Source organism: Pseudophryne corroboree, unplaced genomic scaffold (assembly GCF_028390025.1).
Source record: "Pseudophryne corroboree isolate aPseCor3 unplaced genomic scaffold, aPseCor3.hap2 scaffold_573, whole genome shotgun sequence".
In the NCBI taxonomy this organism is placed as follows: domain Eukaryota; kingdom Metazoa; phylum Chordata; class Amphibia; order Anura; family Myobatrachidae; genus Pseudophryne; species Pseudophryne corroboree.
In genome coordinates, this window is record NW_026970172.1 from 357267 (window position 1) to 375096 (window position 17830).

Here is a 17830-nt window from a genome sequence, read left to right on the forward strand (position 1 = left end):
TGGGGACAGCCGGGAGAAAACCATCTGCATGGGCTCCTCGACGTCATCAGGAAAAGTATATACACATGGACTAGGCCTAAAAGTTGTTCATCTTTCAGCCCTCCGCTCTCGGAGACGACGATCAATTTTAATAGCGAGCTCCATGAGTCTGTCTAGAGTCTCAGGAGCGGGGTACTGAAGGAGACTGTCTTTAATAACTTCAGACAAACTGAGGCGAAACTGACTGCGCAGGGCCGGGTCATTCCAGCCACAGTCGTTCGACCAACGGCGAAACTCAGTACAATATGCTTCTGCTGGATCTTTCCCTTGCTTTAGTGCACGCAGGTGGCTCTCAGCTGATGCTTCTCTATCAGGGTCATCATACAAAAGGCCTAAGGACTTAAAAAAGGTGTCTACTGATAGCAAGGCAGCATCATCTGATCTTAGCCCAAAAGCCCAGGTCTGTGGATCACCTTGGAGTAAAGATATCACAATCCCGACCCGTTGAGACTCCGTACCGGAAGAACGGGGCTTTAAACGAAAATAAAGCTTACAAGCTTCCTTAAAATTAAAAAAATCCTTTCGGTTACCCGAAAAACGGTCAGGTAAATGCATCTTTGGTTCAGGAACCACACTCGGGGAGGCTCGCAAAAGATCTTCCTGCGATCTCACCCGAAGAGTAAGGTCCTGAACCATCTGAGTTAATTCCTGAATCTGGTTGGCCAAAAGCTGACTGGGATTTGGACCTAAACCTGCCGGATTCATGAGGGCGAATTTCTAGGCCCACCAATACAAAGGAAAAAATTATACCCTTTTTTTTTTTTTTTTTGGGCCGGTGATAATGTTACGATCCCTGGTGCTCAGAACACGGAAGATGTTATGAAGTGAGTCCAGAGCACCAGGACGCAATGCTAGATTTGGTGAAATTGAACGGGAATAGCCCCTGGCACCCTACCTCCGTTGTTTTACCCGTGTTGTCAATTCACGCCTGCAAGACTATGGTTTCTTGGGCCCATGGCAGCCGCGTTTGAAGGGCGGATTAGGTCTGCTCAACTCCGATGCCCCCTCAGGTCTTAAAGAGAGACAAAGCGTGAACTGAGACAGGGTAATAACAAGGGGACCTCTAACTGAAACAACCAAAGCCAGGGGCTACTGACTAGCCTAAAACTAAATGTATGCGCGTCTTGCCGCCAAAGGAAAAGAACAACCAAAAAGAAACCACTGTCCACTTCCCCACACGGCACCGCCGAGTTCCGGGGTGGACAGTGGAAGCGGAAACATCCGCAAATGCACCAATACAAAATAACGCTATCTAAAGCGGGCTAGGCCGCAACACGCGGCAAAGCCGCTACTCACGAAAACCGGGCAAGAACCCCAAACGACAGTTACAGGTTCACAAGGACTAGAAGCATTCCCGGGACCAGCTTGAGAACTCCTGGATACAAGGACACAAGGAGCAGGACGGACTGGATACAGCAGACCAGGAACAGACGTTCACCAGACAGAAACAGCATACAGGAAGCTATCACCGGAGTTTGTGTAAGGCACTGAGGAGGCATATAACAGGGAACCCTCCAATGGGAGTACAGAGCCTAATTAATAAATGTCGTGCAGTTGCCTTGCTGCACGAGCAGGGGAATACAGGTGTGAATACTTCCTTAATGCAACGGGGAATGCGGTCCGCCTGTGGCATCCCCGTTGCTATGGACCCGGCGGCCTTGAACGCACGGCGTCCTAGCGTTGCCAGGGAGCCGGCGGCTATCGCGCACCCGGCGTCCCGGCGTTGCTAGGCACCGTGCGGAGACGGACAGGGAGAGAGGCGCGGCGGCCATGACCGCTGCTCTGTCAGAGTGCGGGCGAGCACCGCCGCGCCTAACACTAATGACATCCAAACAATGATATGAATTCAAACAAAATACAGTATTTAAAGAATGGGACATTTGTGGGTAGTAACTGGCAATTTCTCAGGAAAAATACAGGCATTCCCAAACATTTTCTAGGAGAGTGTGTGACATCAGAGCCGGCCTGATCAGCCAGTTTGGATCACATTGTCATGAAACAATTACAGCAGAGTGAAAAGAGAAGTCATCTATTGTTTAGAAATTCATTATCTGCATATTGATGTGTATTCTGGGCAAAGTGGATTAACTCTTTTGGAGTGAAAGGAGACATCATCTATTGTTTAGAAATACAGTATGTTTGACTGGGGGGAGGGCTGCCATGCAATCTGTTATACAGTAAATGGCATTTAGAGTGTTAAGGGGGGTACTCACGGAGCGATATTCTAAGCAATCTGACTAGATTGCTTAGAATTTAAGCAGGATCGCTCCGTGTGTACCCCATACAGTGATAGTGATGCGCAGCCCCACGCATCGCTATCGCTGCTGCTAGATTGGCCTGCCGTGCAGGACAATCTAGCAGGTCGCTCACTTCACCCGCTGGGTGAAATGAGCGTCTCCCCCCGCACGCTCAGCACAGATCGAGCTGAGCGGAGGGAGAGATGTGTGCTGAGCGAACTGCTCAGCACACATCTCTCCCCAAATCGGCCCGTGGGTACTGGGCTTTAGCAAACAGGAAAAATCCTTTTTAACTGCTATCTACTGTACAAACTTATACAGTATAACCATGAATAGTTAAAATAACATACAATACAGGTACTGTACTGTATATAGAAATAAAAGTATAGTTTATAAAATAGTTGTCTTTCAATTAGCTGGACTTACAGTATAAACAGTACCCAGGCATTATTACACTATGGGGTATATTTACTAAGGTCCCGATTTTGACCGAGATGCCGTTTTTTCTTCAAAGTATCATCTCGGTAATTTACTAAGCAAAAATCACGGCAGTGATGAGGGCATTCGTAATATTTTGGAAGTCCTAGGAAAAAATCACGAATCAATACACCATCGGTCAAATACGCCTGCAATTTGCTAGAAATCGGGAATTTACTAAAAAGTGCAAAACACAAACACTGCCGACAATAGCCAAACACTGCCGTGATAAAATACAAATCGTGAAAAAGTGCTAAAAAAAAACAGACCTGCTTTTTTATCCCGTGTTTGTATAGGCATGCACGGATCCATGAGATCCGTGCATGTTTTTCAGTGGGAAGGGGGGGGAAATGTTCTAAATTTTCAGAAAAAAAATTGCGTGGGGTCCCCCCTCCTAAGGCAAACCAGCCTCGGGCTCTTTGAGCCGATCCTGGTTGCAGAAATATGGGGAAAAAATGGACAGGGGTTCCCCCATATTTAAGCAACCAGCATCGGGCTCTGCGCCTGGTCCTGGTTCCAAAAATAAGGGGGAAAAAAAGAGTAGGGGTCCCCCGTATTTTTGAAACCAGCACCGGGCTCCACTAGCTGGACAGATAATGCCACAGCCGGGGGTCACTTTTATACAGTGCCTTGCGGCCGTGGCATCAAATATCCAACTAGTCACCCCTGGCCGGGGTACCCTGGGGGAGTGGGGACCCCTTCAATCAAGGGGTCCCCCCTCCAGCCACCCAAGGGCCAGGGGTGAAGCCCGAGGCTGTCCCCCCAATCCAATAGGCTGCGGATGGGGGGCTGATAGCCTTTGTGATAAGTGTTTGATATTGTTTTTAGTAGCAGTACTACAAGGCCCAGCAAGCCTCCCCCGCAAGCTGGTACTTGGAGAACCACAAGTACCAGCATGCGGCGGAAAAATGGGCCCGCTGGTACCTGTAGTAGTACTACTACTAAAAAAATACCCCAATAAAGACATTACACACACACCTTGAAAGTATAACTTTAATACATCCATACACACCGCCATATACACATACTTACCTTATGTTCCCACGCAGGTCGGTCCTCTTCTCCAGTAGAATCCATGGTAGAAAAAATTATACTCACATAATCCAGTGTTTTCGGCTCCTCGGTAAATCCTTTTGTAATCCACGTACTTGAAAAAATAAAAAAAAACGGATACCCGACCTCGCACTGAAAGGGGACCCATGTTTTCACATGGGCCCCCTTTCCCCGAATGCCAGAAACCCACTCTGACTGATGTCTAAGTGGGTTTCTTCAGCCAATCAGGGAGCGCCACGTTGTAGCACCCTCCTGATCGGCTGTGTGCTCCTGTACTGTCTGACAGGCGGCACACGGCAGTGTTACAATGTAGCGCCTATGCGCTCCATTGTAACCAATGGTGGGAACTTTCAGGTCAGCGGTGAGGTCACTTTCGGTCAACCGCTGACCTGAAAGTTCCCACCATTGGTTACAATGGAGCGCATAGGCGCTACATTGTAACACTGCCGTGTGCCGCCTGTCAGACAGTACAGGAGCACACAGCCGATCAGGAGGGTGCTACAACGTGGCGCTCCCTGATTGGCTGAAGAAACCCACTTAGACATCAGTCAGAGTGGGTTTCTGGCATTCGGGGAAAGGGGGCCCATGTGAAAACATGGGTCCCCTTTCAGTTCGTGGTCGGGTATCCGTTTTTTTATTTTTTCAAGTATGTGGATTACAAAAGGATTTACCGAGGAGCCGAAAACACTGGATTATGTGAGTATAATTTTTTATACAGGTACACCATGGATTCTACTGGAGAAGAGGACCGACCTGCGTGGGAACATAAGGTAAGTATGTGTATATGGAGGTGTGTATGGATGTATTAAAGTTATACTTTCAAGGTGTGTGTGTGTTGTCTTTATTGGGGTATTTTTTTAGTAGTAGTACTACAGGTACCAGCGGGCCCGTTTTTCCGCCGCATGCTGGTACTTGTGGTTCTCCAAGTACCAGCTTGTGGGGGAGGCTTGCTGGGCCTTGTAGTACTGCTACTAAAAACAATATCAATCACTTTTCACAAAGGCTATCAGCCCCCCATCCGCAGCCTATTGGATGGGGGGGACAGCCTCGGGCTTCACCCCTGGCCCTTGGGTGGCTGGGGGGGGGACCCCTTGATTGAAGGGGTCCCCACTCCCCCAGGGTACCCCGGCCAGGGGTGACTAGTTGGATATTTGATGCCACGGCCGCAAGGCACTGTATAAAAGTGACCCCCGGCTGTGGCATTATCTGTCCAGCTAGTGGAGCCCGGTGCTGGTTTCAAAAATACGGGGGACCCCTACTCTTTTTGCCCCCCGTATTTTTGGAACCAGGACCAGGCGCAGAGCCCGGTGCTGGTTGCTTAAATATGGGGGAACCCCTGTCCATTTTTTTCCCATATTTCTGCAACCAGGATCGGCTCAAAGAGCCCGAGGCTGGTTTGCCTTAGGAGGGGGGACCCCACGCTATTTTTTTTTACATTTAAACTTTATTTTTTTGTTTAACAAAGTGCACAATGAAGCCCAGCACGGATCTCTCAGATCCGGCCGAGATTCATTGTATTAAAGTCGGCAGTGTTTTACAAGTCACTCACGTAAAACACTGCCAAAAAAAACGAATGACATCGACATCGGAAAACCCGAAAATGCAGAATACGGCAGCTTAGTAAATTAGTCGTAATAAATTCAAAAAGTTGCAGTTTTACAATTTCGATGTCATTCGTGATTATTCTCCCACCAAATCGGGAGAATTACGAATGTAAGTAAATATACCCCTATTAGTCCAAAATCGAGATGAGCGGGTTTGTATTTACAGTTGCTGGTTCTTAACACCAGAATTATCGGAAGTTCAGTTTAATACTGAGTTTTCTTATTGGCTGTCCAAAACACGTAACATCTGTGAGCCAATAAGATGCCATTTTGTGATCCCGGGAAATCTGCATAAAACCAAACATGCACATTTCTAGTTTAAACTAATACACCCCAATTGGTTTTAATTTAATATACAGTACACAATCTAGACCGCCCACCATGACTCATTCCAGGAGGGACACAATGCACTGCATCCTGGACTTCCTTCTTAATTTATGATTGCAAACACCTGCGTTAAAGTACTGTACCTTTCTTATCAATTATTACGTTCTAGACAGGTGATGCCAATCACCTGCGGAAGTCCAGGTAGAGAGCATTTTGACCAGGGGTTAAAGTGGGAGGGAATGAGGTGGTACTGAATTCCACCACCTGCAATGGTAGGGGGAACTACTGTAGTTCCACCACCTTCAATGCCCTGCACAGTAATTCTAACAGAAAAACCTGCCCCATCACCCACTGTACATCAATAGATGATGCAGGTGGTGCTAGTGTTACTGATGAGCTGCAGCCACCTCCCCTTCCTCAGGTACTGGTAGCTCCATGGTCCTCCTCCATTTACAGCCCACCCCTCCTTGTACTCACATACACTGTCTCTGTTGTACAGCATTCATCCCCTGCTCAGGTCAAAGTGGCTTAATTTTCCAACACGGCGTATGTGATGTCATGCTGTCACCGCTGCTGAAGTTAAAAGGGGCCATGAAGAGGAGCAGGCTCTATGCCAGTGGTTCCCAAACTTTTTTGAATCACGGCGCCCTAGAGTATCAGAATTTTTATCACGGCACCCCTAGTCCAAAAGTTTCTAATTGGGAAATTTATAAAAAATATGAAATTAAGTAAATTATGTTTATATGTCATACTTAGGTTCAGTTATGTGGTGAGGGACAAGATTTGCTTCTGTTTGTACACATATGTTATGACTGCCAGCCACAAGTACTAGTTTTTCCTATTACATGGATAATAAATATTTTGAATTGGTTCTGGACCACCAATCCGAGGCACCCCTGCAAGTGTCCCGCGGCACCCCAGGGTGCCACGGCACACAGTTTGGGAACCACTGCTCTATGCATCTTAAAGACAAGATGAGAGGTGGCCGGAGGGACAAGAGAGGTGGGGAACCTGCTGAAGGGATAAAGGGTCTAACCCTCCCTTAACTACCAAGGTATATAGGCTACCTATCAATTGATTGTGCCTCCACCCAGACTAAATGTTTAATTCAGGCTTGCCTGGGTAAGCCCCCCCAAGTGATGAATAATAATCGCAAATCAGTCTATCTCATAAGTGTATATATGTGCACATTTTTTACAATATTATACCTGTTCTTCTGTCTGCGTTTCCAGGATCTCTGGATGGAATTTTCAAATCACATTACATATGGTAAGTATAGGTAAGTGTATTTATTCATCACGAAAGTATTTTAAGGTTAAAAGCAAACACATTTTACCAGCTAGTAAGACAAATACAATTTACAATCATGTCCCACTATGTCCCCCTTTAGAACCTATACAAGTTTTTCATTCAATACAAAAATTACCTTCTATAAGCTACACCGTGAGGTGTTAGAGTGACCCGGGTACTCTTACTGTGATAGTGCACTAAAAAGGCCCCATGAGATTCATACAATTAATAATAATCTATATCCACAGTTTAGCATTACCCTGCAATAACAACGTTTGCTCTTCTCTACTTTTTGTGACTGAATCGCCTAGCCCAGCAAGAAACACAACTGTATTAGTCACTGTATTATAGAGTGTCAATTATGTTTCTTTTCCTCTCTGTTAAGAAAAAAGTATCTTTTCCTTCCAATGTATCACACTTCTGTAGAAAGCTAGTTCTTTTCCTTCATGAAGATATGCTTACAATCTTATATCAAATTCTCTTGTGAATTTTATCTCTGGTAGCTGTATTTCTTGACCAAAACTGCTCTCCTCTATATTTTATAGCATAAGTGTCTCGTCTACTCCGTAAAGTGAAATTTCAACGGTTCAGTTCTGTACCAGACTTTTAAAACAGATATAATTTACGTTCGGTAGCTATGTTCCCTTGGCTTGAGTGTGGTTTTCCCTTGTATTCTAAATAATGTGTCCTCTCTGTTCCTTTAGAATTAGATAGAATCTGTCCTTTGTGTATTACCCGTGCCAGTTTCACTCACATTGAATATATTCTGTTTCAATACACTTGAGTTCTCCAGCTTTGTGGCTAAATAATTTAATATATCTCGTGTGCCAAACTTTTCTCTTACAGTGGCACAATTTATGTATTTATGTGTAATATTACAGAGTTACTGAGTTGTAGATGAGTTAAATTCACTGGAATGAAGCTTTCGTTCTCTGCTGTTAATTCCCTTAAAATAGGTTCCTTGCTATAGCTACTGATCTTTGTTAATTCCTGGGCAGAGATATCTCCATTAATTATACTTAAACGTCTAAGCTTTTAATTTAATAGTTGGTGCTGCAATAAGATGGGCCAGTCTCTCCTTTCTTGTGCTGAAGTGACACCTTAAGCAATAGGGAATTTATAAGGGCAAAGTTACAGTCTTATCCTACTTCAGTCACTATACATCCTGGCAGCACTTTTCAATCTCTCCACTGCTCTATTAGAATACCTCACATAGAGCTATAATACAGTTAATATAAGTCACTGGGATATGACTTGTTATGCTTTTCTCCAGCAAACACTGTCATTGACTCCTCAATAACTGCTGCCTGGCACATATGTCCTCAATCACATCCTATTTGTGGCTAAATGTCCTACAGTGCTTAGGGGTATAGTATAATGAGAGTAAAAGGATTTACACTTACACCTCCTCAATTAATCACTGCTGCTGAGCGGTGCTCCCCCAACTCCCTTGGCTCTGGCTGGCAGGTGCCGCCCCCCTTCACAGTTATTGGAGTCCCAGCACTAGGTCACTTCCCCTTATGTGAGAGAGGGAATACAGCTAGCGTTGTGTTGCCATGGCACCTCACCTCTTGTTCCGCCGCCTCCGTTGTTATGGGCGCCCGGGGCTCTCTACGGTGTCTCTGCCTCCAGCCGCCAGCGCTACCCGCCCGGATGTTTACAGCGGGAGCAAAGGTACTTCAACGGCGCAACCTCCTCCGCCAACACTGGGGTGTCTGGGAGTATGTGAGCTGACACAACGGCCACTCGGTCTCCTACTCCGGATCCCCGCTCCACCTTCTCGCTGCCCTGTATGGCTGCGCTCCCTGAACTCTCCAGCTGCCGCTGTAATGTTCACAGCGAGGACAGCTCTTAGCAGCGCTGGATCAGCTTAGGTGCGAGCACTCTCAGGGGGATCTGCAGTCTGCCCTGTCGCCGATGGGAAGCACTTTTTATATTCTCCCCTGTCGGCGGTACGCGGTCCCTCCAGCGTCTCGCAGCCCCCCATGTTTCCTGCTCTGCCCACGTGAATCTCTGATCTGCAGGCTCGGGGACACTCTGGAAGCTTCCCTAGCTTCTTCTACAGTGCCCTGTGTAATATGTATATGTAACCCCTTCAGTGCCACTAAAAGGTGTCTGTCCCTCTACACCATGTACAAATGTCTCCACCTCTCCACTTTGACACAGCACCATACATCTTTTACCCCACAAATTAACACATCAATCTATATATATATATATATATATATATATATATATATATATATATATATATATATATACACACACACACACATATATGTATAATACACCAATATATATAATTTAATACACATATCATTATATACACATCACTAACACTTTATACATTGCTACACTCTCCCCCTGGTGATCTAAACAAATTCATTTGGGTTAGGTCACCACTCATACCTTTTTTATTTCACTTAATAATTGTGTGTATAACTTTAGAAATAAGGCCAGGTAAGTATAACATTGGGGTGTATTATCCTGGGTACAATGCTAGGTATTCCTAATTTATCATAAGTAAGCATAGATGGGGGTTGACATGTTCTGCTTGGTCTATTTACAGTTTCCTGTTCTATGCTTATATCACTACAGGGAGAATAATGATCAAATCTCTCCAATGAACCACTACTCTCTTCGTCTAGAACAGCACTGTCATACTCAACAGGATCTATACAGGTAATTGCGTGATTAAGCTCTGAAAGAGACTCAGGGGGTCCCCTGATGTCTCCTGTGTCAATTACTTTCCCACTTTCAACATATTGATCCCTATAGTAACAGCCCTGACCTTCATCTTCTCCCTCATAACTGTCATCATTGTGTTAGGAGCCGCAGTCCGCGGCGCCACTCGGTCTGCTTCCGAGTGACGCTCACGGCCGCCGCACCTCCCTCCCTGCCTGCCCGGCGCCTAGCAACGCCAGGACGCCGTGCGTACTGTAGCCGCCGGGTCCCTGGCAACGCTAGGACGCCAGGCGTACACAGCCGCTGGGTCCATAGCAATGGGGACGCCATTGGCGGACCGCGTTCCCCGTAGCCAGATAAGATTGATTAGTTGCTCTTGCAGCAGGGCAGCTGCACGGCAACTAGTAATTAGGGTCTGGGGGCTGGTTTTGCTGGCCCTCCTGTCATTGGCCAGCAGGGCCCTTTTATGGGAGCCAGCACACTGCAGCCTCGCCGGTGATAGCTTCCTGTATGCTGTTCCTGCCTTGCAACATCTGTTCCTGTATCTGGTCAATCCTGCTCCCTGTGATCCTGAGTCCTGGAGTTCTGAAGCCGGTCCTGGGAATCCTTCCTGTCCAAGTGAACCTGTTGCAGTCATCTGGGGGTTTTCGCTTGTTGGGGTTCTCTCCTGGTTTCGTGAGTAGCGGCTTCTGTCGCGTGTTGCGGCCTAGGTCGCTTAGTCCTTGTGTTAATTTTGTATTGGTGGTTTTTGCGGAGGTTTCCGCTTTTCACTGTCCTCCCCGGTACACGGCGGTGTTGTGTGGGGGTGTGGACAGTGGTATCTTTTGTTGTTCTTTTCCTTTGGCGGCGTGCCGCACATATATTTAGTTTTAGGGTAGTAAGTAGCCCCTAGCTTCTGTTTGCTTTAGTTAGAGGTACCCTTGTTATTATCCTGTCTCAGTTCACGCCTTGTCTCACTCTAAGACTTGGGGGCATCGGAGTTGGGCAGACCTAATCCGCCCTTCAAACACGGCTGCTGTGGGCCCAAGACACCGTAGTCACTCAGGCGTGAACTGACCACACGGGTAAAACAATGGAGGTAGGGTGCTAGGGGCTATTCCCGTACCACACATTATTTCAGCGTCACGTCCTGGTGCTCTGGACTCACTACGCAACATCTCCCCAGTTCTGAGCATCAGGAACGTAACACATTGTTAGATCTTAGTGAGTCAGTTAGCTTATTTGATGTCTCCTTCTCATATGGTACTACCTCATTTTTACTTTCAAAGTCTTCTAAGCGTACTTCTCTACCTATGGGAAGTAGATTTTGCCTATGATGGATCAAAACTGCACCCTGTCCATTTTCCAGCTGGATTCTATAAACAGGCAGGTCTTTAAACTTCTCCACCACTACATAGGGGTCTTCTCTCCATCGATTGGAGATTTTAAATCTCCTTGGCATCCCTAGCTGTCTTAACAACACTCGGTCTCCAGGAAACAGAACCTGATCCCGCACACTCCTATCATAGCGAACCTTGTTCCTCTCTCCCAATCTACTGGCAGTACGCTCAGCTAAAGCATATGCATCTCCCAATTCTCTTCTGAGTCTTTCTATATACTTTAAATGAGAAACACAAGGGTCATTTCCTGCATTAGTTCCCATACATACATCTATTGGGAGCTTAGCCTCCCTCCCAAACATTAAATAGTAAGGTGAGAACCCAGTGGCCTCATTTCGGGTGCTATTGTACGCATGTATTAGACGGTCGATATGCCTCTTCCAATGCTGTTTGTTTAAGGGATTCAGGGTCCCTAACATGTCTAACAAGGTTCTGTTGAACCTCTCGGGTTGCGGATCACTCTGAGGGTGATATGGAGTAGTCCTAGATTTGGTAATCCCACAGCTCAAACACATTTCTTTTATTAGTCGACTTTCAAAGTCTTTCCCTTGATCCATATGCAACCTGTTCGGCAAACCATATTGGATAAAAAATGTATCCCATAAGGTATTTGCTACAGTGGTAGCCTTGTGATTTGGCGTCACATGTGCCTGGGCATAACGAGTGAAGTGGTCTGTCACAATTAATATATTACACTTCTTTCCATCTTCTACTTCAAGGGAGAGGAAGTCCATACAGACCAAGTCCATAGGCCCTTTGCTTTTATATGTCACTAAAGGAGCTACTCTGGATGGTAACGTTTTCCGCAATACACAGTTTTCGCAGTTTTGGCAGTATTCTTTTATTTCCTTCCCCATACCCGGCCAGTAAAATCTATCAGCTATAAGGTTTAATGTTTTCTCGAACCCTAAATGACCGTGCTTGTCGTGCAAGGCACGCATTACTAGGGTACGGTGTTTCTTGGGCAGTACTAGCTGAAATCTTTTCCGCCCATTCGCTTGTCTAGTGCTGCGGTATAATATTCCTGCTTTCATAAGCAAATTACACTTTTGTTTTCTCAACAATTTGACTTCTAATAGAGATTCAGGAGCAATCGCCGACTTTCTACCGCTGGGAATTAGGTGTCGTATGCTGGGGTCTTGTTGTTGCTCTTGCCGAATTTGATAGCGCTTTAGTTTAGGCAAATCTTCAAGCTCTACATGACTAATCCAGCAATATGATGGAGGTAGTGATGTTGACTTCATTGCCAAGGTGCTAACTTGCTCGCTTCCAGCTGATACTTTCAAACTCATTCTGTGACACATTCCTTTGATTTCCCCCGCTGGTATTTCTATCCACTCTTCTTCTGTATTCTCCATATGCTGGTTTGGAATTCTGGAAAGGGAGTCGGCATCAATGTTGCTAACACCTGGCCGGTACTTCAGCATGAAATCATATAGCGCCAAAGCAGCCAACCACCGGTGACCCGTGGCATCCAGCTTTGCCGTTGTTTGGACATAGGTCAGAGGATTATTTTCTGTTTGTACTTCAAATGTCACTCCATATAGATAGTCATGGAATTTATCTATTACGCTCCATTTCAAAGCCAAGAACTCTAATATGTGAGCAGGTATCACTTTTCACTATTAGTTAGACCTCAACTTATGAATGAAATGGGTTTCAATCCATCAGAATGTTTCTGATACAGAACACCCCCCAATCCTTCTAAAGAGGTGTCAATATGAAGGACATAGGGCAACCCAGGATCTACATAGGCTAATACAGGAGCATTCATCAGCTTTTGTTTCAATAAATGAAATGCCATTTCACATTCGGTAGTCCATCTTTCTCCAAATGGATCATTTACTTCATGCAGGGGGCCTCCTTCACATGACCATTCTCGTTCCTTCTTCTTATTCGATGTTGGATATCCTCTCGTCAAATCAGTTAATGGCCTAGCTATACTGGAATAATTCGGGACAAACCTGCGGTAATACCCACAAATGCCTAGGAAATATCTTAGTTCCTTTAATTTTGTTGGTCTAGGCCAATTCTTAATGGTCTCCACTTTTTCTGGGTCGGTGGAGACTCCGTTTCTGCTTACGATGTGTCCCACGTATTTGACTGTGGATTGACAAACACGACATTTGTCTAGGGATAATTTCAGTGCCCCTTCCATCAATCTATGGAGAACTTTAAGGAGTTGTTTATTGTGTTCCTTCAGGGTGGCTCCGAAAAAAATTATATCATCTAAATACACAATAACTTCTCTATAATTCATATCCCCCATGGTTCTTTCCATTGTTCTTTGAAAGGTGGCTGGGGCTCCTTTCACTCCATGTGGCATGCGTAGAAATTCAAAGAAACCCAGAGGGCATATAAATGCAGTTTTCTCACGGTCTTCCGGCTTCATGGGGATTTGATAAAACCCATTTCTTAGGTCTAACATGGAAAACCAAGAGCTCCCTTGGAGGCAGTCTAGAGCTTCGTCTATCCTTGGTACTGTATACTGATCTGTTACAGTTCTTTGGTTCAGTGTACGGTAGTCTACACACAGTCGTATTTTTCCACTCTTTTTCCGCGCAATCACTATGGGGGAAGCGTAGGGACTTCTGGACTCGATTACAACTTGATTCTCAAGTAGTCCTTTAATGTGTTGCCTTACGTCTTCAAAGTCTGCAGGAGCTATCCTGCGGGACCATTCCCGGAAAGGAGTCTCATCCATTAATCTGATACTGTGCTCCACCCCATTAGCTGTCCCCAGATCCCATTCTCCCATGGAGAATACCTGGTTCTTAGATTCCAGTTCCTTAATTAAAGCAGATTTTTCCTCCAAAGAAATGTCACTCCCTTGGAAACATATATCAAATTTATTTTCTGAAACAATTACACTCTCAGCGGATTGAATGCAACATATCTGTGCAGAAGATAGTTCCTCTCTTCCTTCATACCATACAGCGAGTAAAGGGTATATCCGTGTGTTAGTCCGTATAATTACAGGTGGTTCATCCCTCCCTTCAGGAACTTCTGTGCATATCAATGCAATAAGTGATGTCTGTATCCCTTCTTCTTTTCTTACACAGTTATTGATTTCAAGAGTAACTTGCACATATCCTAGATACGGGTACTTTTCAACACTTAGACCCCATATCACTAATCCGCTTAAAGGCTGGATGGGTACATCAGGGATGTTTTCATTGTACCAATTTTAAAGTATGATAGAAACCTGGGATCCACTATCCACCAAGATCTTGCAGTGGTGTCCATTTATATTAGCAGCCAAAAGGGGAGCCGGTCCCAGCAATCCTTCTGGTAGACTTCCACTCCTCCAGGAATTCCCCATAGCACAGTGACTGACCTCTAGGGGGCCTGTGAGGGGCCCACAGACCTCCCCTGTCCATTTCCCGGCCCTGAATTCTCTGCATTCTGATTACCACCTGAAGCTCAGTCAGTGTTCCGATTCAAATTCCTATTCAAATTACATTCAAAGGCCTGATGTCCTGTCCTCCCACATCTAAAGCATCCTCTATTAAAGTTGTTACTCCCCCTACCTAACCCTCTTACTGGGTTGCCGTTGTCAGATGTTTGTGATGAAGTATTCATAGACTGTGCCGCAATGAATTTGTCAATTTTCTTATTTTGCTCATCCATAAGCTTTAATATTTTCTCTTCAAATGCATTGCTTTCCACTACTGGTTGTATTACCTTGACTTTCTTCACCGTTTTCTCCCTCATTTCTATTAATACCTCTTCTTGTTTGACTTCTTTTAACATTTCGTTAAAGGTGGGAAAAGGTTCTTTAACTCCTGTACATCTTAATTTCTGAGCTACTGGGTTGGTGGTCAAGGCACCCCGCAGTAACTGTTTCATCAGACTTCTGTCCACATCATCCCTTACTATACCTCCTTTATCCACTATCTTATATAGTAACTTGTCTAACCTAATCAAGAATGCACTTAGCTTTTCCGTTGGTTCTTGGAACGTGTGGTGGAACCTAGAGGTGAGATCTCCCACGTCCTCAAGGGTGCCATATGCATAATACAATGCCTCAAAGAATGTTTCTAAAGTAGCATTAGGATTACTATGTCTAGCAGCTTGTATAATTCCCATAGCCGGCACTCTCAAGCTCTCTACTACCCTCTGTCTTTTGATCTTATCTGGGCACTGCCATTCTTCTACTTGCTGTACCGCCGCTTCTTTCCAGGCCTCATATGTCTATTCCCCTGACGGTACAGGTAGAATCCCGGAAAAAATCTGTAACCGCCTATAACTCCCTTCATAATGCCACCTTTCTAACTGAGTGACCACTCTATCCATCATGACTTCAAACTGTCCACTGGTGGCATTTGCACCAGTATCCTGAGCATCACTCCCTTCACCACCGCTATTCCCTTCACCTCTATTAAGGTTATCTAGAGGGGGCACTGATACATGTGCACTAATTGCTGCTTCTTCGTCCTCCCATATGTTGGACCACATCGCATTCCACCTCCTACCCATCTCTTCATTGGCTATCACTATCAATGGTATTACTTCAGCCTCCAATTTGTTCTCTGTTTCTATCAGTACTGCTATTACTCTTCCCAATCCTCCCATCCATTTATCTACAACCTTGGGCCTAATTATCCCATATAACTTGGCTAGCCTTTCAACTATCTCCTCATAAGAGAATTCTGAAAAATTTCCTTCCACACTTAAACATCTCTTGGGATCTTTTTTCCTCCTTTGACACCAAGCACTGATATCTTCCCCAGTAAACTTTTCCATTGTTATATCCTGAGTATACTCATCTCGGCCAGTGCCTCCAAATGTAACCCTCCCTTAACTACCAAGGTATATAGGCTACCTATCAATTGATTGTGCCTTCACCCAGACTAAATTTTTCATTCAGGCTTGCCTGGGTAAGCCCCCCCAAGTAATGAATAATAATCGCAAATCAGTCTGTCTCATAAGTGTATATATGTGCACATTTTTTACAATATTATACCTGTTCTTCTGTCTGCGTTTCCAGGATCTCCGGATGGAATTTTCAAATCACATTACATATGGTAAGTATAGGTAAGTGTATTTATTCATCACAAAAGTATTTTAAGGTTAAAAGCAAAAACATTTTACCAGCTAGTAAGACAAATACCATTTACAATCATGTCCCACTATGTCCCCCTTTAGAACCTATACAAGTTTTTGCATGCAATACAAAAATTACCTTCTATAAGCTACACCGTGAGGTGTTAGAGTGACCCGGGTACTCTTACTGTGATAGTGCACTAAAAAGGCCCCATGAGATTCATACAATTAATAATAATCTATATCCACAGTTTAGCATTACCCTGCAATAACAACTTTTGCTCTTCTCTACTTTTTGTGACTGAATCGCCTAGCCCAGCAAGAAACACAACTGTATTAGTCACTGTATTATAGAGTGTCAATTATGTTTCTTTTCCTCTCTGTTAAGAAAAAAGTATCTTTTCCTTCCAATGTATCACACTTCTGTAGAAAGCTAGTTCTTTTCCTTCATGAAGATATGCTTACAATCTTATATCAAACTCTCTTGTGAATTTTATCTCTGGTAGCTGTATTTCTTGACCAAAACTGCTCTCCTCTATATTTTATAGCATAAGTGTCTCGTCTACTCCGTAAAGTGAAATTTCAACGGTTCAGTTCTGTACCAGACTTTTAAAACAGATATAATTTACGTTCGGTAGCTATGTTCCCTTGGCTTGAGTGTGGTTTTCCCTTGTATTCTAAATAATGTGTCCTCTCTGTTCCTTTAGAATTAGATAGAATCTGTCCTTTGTGTAATACCCGTGCCAGTTTCACTCACATTGAATATATTCTGTTTCAATACACTTGAGTTCTCCAGCTTTGTGGCTAAATAATTTAATATATCTCGTGTGCCAAACTTTTCTCTTACAGTGGCACAATTTATGTATTTATGTGTAATATTACAGAGTTACTGAGTTGTAGATGAGTTAAATTCACTGGAATGAAGCTTTCGTTCTCTGCTGTTAATTCCCTTAAAATAGGTTCCTTGCTATAGCTACTGATCTTTGTTAATTCCTGGGCAGAGATATCTCCATTAATTATACTTAAACGTCTAAGCTTTTAATTTAATAGTTGGTGCTGCAATAAGATGGGCCAGTCTCTCCTTTCTTGTGCTGAAGTGACACCTTAAGCAATAGGGAATTTATAAGGGCAAAGTTACAGTCTTATCCTACTTCAGTCACTATACATCCTGGCAGCACTTTTCAATCTCTCCACTGCTCTATTAGAATACCTCACATAGAGCTATAATACAGTTAATATAAGTCACTGGGATATGACTTGTTATGCTTTTCTCCAGCAAACACTGTCATTGACTCCTCAATAACTGCTGCCTGGCACATATGTCCTCAATCACATCCTATTTGTGGCTAAATGTCCTACAGTGCTTAGGGGTATAGTATAATGAGAGTAAAAGGATTTACACTTACACCTCCTCAATTAATCACTGCTGCTGAGCGGTGCTCCCCCAACTCCCTTGGCTCTGGCTGGCAGGTGCCGCCCCCCTTCACAGTTATTGGAGTCCCAGCACTAGGTCACTTCCCCTTATGTGAGAGAGGGAATACAGCTAGCGTTGTGTTGCCATGGCACCTCACCTCTTGTTCCGCCGCCTCCGTTGTTATGGGCGCCCGGGGCTCTCTACGGTGTCTCTGCCTCCAGCCGCCAGCGCTACCCGCCCGGATGTTTACAGCGGGAGCAAAGGTACTTCAACGGCGCA

General features: G+C 44.7%; 1 protein-coding gene and 1 long non-coding RNA gene across 4 annotated transcripts in view; one reads left to right on the forward strand and one right to left on the reverse strand.

The window, feature by feature from the left end:
• LOC135033561 (uncharacterized) overlaps positions 1-9019 on the reverse strand; it is a 39046-nt gene extending 30027 nt beyond the window's left edge. The window contains exon 1 of one of the 2 annotated variants that reach the window (XM_063954192.1): positions 8596-9019. The gene's annotated coding sequence lies outside the window, so the exon portion shown is untranslated. The other variant, XM_063954193.1, reaches the window with a different exon arrangement.
• Positions 9020-9621: 602 nt separating this feature from the next.
• LOC135033560 (uncharacterized) overlaps positions 9622-17830 on the forward strand; it is a 43482-nt gene continuing 35273 nt past the window's right edge. Inside the window, exons 1-2 of one of the 2 annotated variants that reach the window (XR_010228915.1) lie at positions 9622-9709; positions 16082-16118. This is a non-coding gene — a long non-coding RNA (uncharacterized LOC135033560). Of the gene's footprint in view, positions 9710-16081; positions 16119-17642; positions 17815-17830 lie in introns of those variants that run through there. The other variant, XR_010228916.1, reaches the window with a different exon arrangement.